A 2,768-nucleotide genomic window follows, 5' to 3' on the forward strand; every position below is an offset into this window, starting at 1 on the left:
TTCTACCAGTGACAGTTAGTTAAAATCATCACAGAAGCCTCCATGTTTTATTTGTAAAGTGCTGATTTTACAAATAATGTTCGCTTGGCTTGTGAATTGCTGCCAAGGGGGAAGGGAGAGTCCTGCCGAGGTGGCTCTCCACGTGCTTCCCTGTCACCCTGTGGCTGACACAACGTCACATTACTCTCAATTTCCCTGGGTAACCAAGAACTGCCCAATCCACGCTCCAAAGATGGTGACTACCTCAAGCTGTGAGTCTCTGTCTTAATATTGGTTTACGTAATTATTTTGATTACAAAGCGTTGATTCTCTAATTATGTTCCCTTTGCACTAATGCTGATTATTTAAAATTCGTTTGTAGCATGCCTGGATTGACTAGGAAAAAATCAGTTGGGCAATGAGGGGAATTAGAGGCAAATTGGGGACAACTCAGTATGTATTCTAAATTGGTTGTGCAGAATTCTGGAAGGAGATAATCCACATGTATCATATAGACAGCTAGCTTTAAAAAAAAAAAAAAAAGCCATTTCCTACAAGAGAAATGAGAACAGTCCAAGGTTACCATTGTTCTTATTATGGTTTCAGTTTTCCCCAGAGCGCAAGAATCTTCACATTCTTTTCAAAACAGCATTAAGGAAGTTGAAAGCTTCCTTTTAATGAAAGTATAACCTCATTTGAATGTTTAAAAATACCCCATGAACACAGGATCAATTGCTAGACTACTTACTGCCTGGGTATCAAGGATGTTGGTTGTAAAAGTTTTAATTACATAATAAGAGGGAAAAAGCCATAATTTAAGAGTGCAATTACCCAGAATAATTTACCTCATTATTAACTTCTTCGGATAGATCTAAAGTCCTCAGAAGCCTTGCTCTTAGGAAACAAAACAATACAAAGTCCGCTTATCATTAGTAAATATTTGAAACTGTGTTTAGAGCCAGGTTGTGGACAATACCAAGTGCTGGCGAGGAGGGAGGGTGGGTAACTGACTCTCATACATTGCCATATCGCAAACACACACTTACCAGAGAGTCCAACAATCCCACTCCTAGGTATTTACTCAAGAGAAATGAAAACTATATCCACACAAAATCCTGGATGTGAAGATATATAGCAGCTTTATTCACAATTACCCCAAACTGAAAATAACCCAAATGTCACTCAACTGGTGAATGGATAAACAAACTATATCCAGGCAAAAGAATACTACTAAGCAATAAAAAGGAACAAACTACTGATACATGCAAAAATGAACACTGTGCCAAGTGAAAGAGGCCAGACTCAAATAGCTGCACACTGTATGGTTCCATCAATGGTGGAAAAGGCAAAGCTCTAGGGACACAGAATGGATCTGCAGGTGGCAGGGGCTGGTGGGAGGTGGGCAGTTTTCTACAAAGGAGCAAGGGGGGACTTTTGCAAAGATGGAAATGCTGTCTTGATTATGGTGGTGGTTACATGATGACATGCATTTGTTAGAATTCACAGAACCGCAGTCCTAGAAAAGGTGAATTTTACTGCAGGTACTAAATGATACTGACTCAATAAAACTGATTTAAAAACCAGTCATTTTGTGACTTCCTAAGTATCATGCTGATGCTGAATAAACTTTCATGAACACTCTTGATGCAAACAAGTGTGGGTAAGGTGGGCAGGTCCTTTGTTCTTCAAATAACTAGCCCAGATGTTCTGCTATAGCTGCTTTGTTCCATCTGAGCAGGAGACAGATGCACAGGTTGACAGGGCCCTGATTGACTGAAGCACTCTTGGAGAACAGAGGCCACCATCTGCCCCTCCTGGAAGATGTCCTCTATCCCATGGACATCTATCTGCTCACTATCCGCACCATCCATGGATGCTCAGATATGAAGTGTCAGATAACCGCTGAGTTTGTATTTGCTCGACTTTAAAGATCTCTCAAACATGCCATGGGGGCTGTTTCATTATTTATCATAAATGCTGTAATGAATATACAGTCATTGACACAGATGTATAGGGCCCTGCAGCATTCACCCAGTGGATACAATCACAGACAAGTGCCCATGAGCTGCCGTCAGTGGGGCTGCTCATCCTTCTGACGTTGCGAGTCTACGCTTGCTCTAGGTGCGAAAAAAGGAAAACCAACATCATCTTATTCACAGAAAGGAATCCCTTTGGGGACATAGGGCCAACAGACTGTATGCTTAGGATATAAAGTGTCTAATGCAAAGTTTTAGGGCTCACTAATGAATTTGGGAAACTAAGTCTGATTATAATAAGAGGGTTTGGGGTTTTAAAACAATATTCGCATCATTGATTTATTCCACCCACATCAGTTCTACTCTAGTGTACATAACTTTGCTATAGCCCAAAACAGAACACTTTAGAGGAAGCAAAACAGAGTGAATATAAATATGACCACAATCCACAAAGTCATTATAATAGTGGGCAGGAAGGCAAACCTTGGGGCTTGGGTGTAAAACCCACACGCTAGTTTTCTGAGCTTGTGGAAGCTCATTAATTTCACTGACCCTATTCTCTCTACTGTAAAGATAACAACAGTCGCTTTGGATTTGCTGTGATGATTAAATGGGATTATATATATATGTATGCATGTATGTATATAACTTTGCAAGTGGCTTCAACAAATGGTAGTTATTGGCCCAGATGTGACCTATAACCCACGTGAGGTGGGTCAAACCCACATTCTTGTCTTCCTGTAAGAGGATTGTCAGTGATCACTGCTGTTGCCCCTCCCCCGGTGGCCGCCACAAGTGGATTTATTTACAGCA

Source organism: Lipotes vexillifer, unplaced genomic scaffold (genome assembly GCF_000442215.2).
Source record: "Lipotes vexillifer unplaced genomic scaffold, Lipotes_vexillifer_v1.1 scaffold125, whole genome shotgun sequence".
NCBI lineage: Eukaryota > Metazoa > Chordata > Mammalia > Artiodactyla > Lipotidae > Lipotes > Lipotes vexillifer.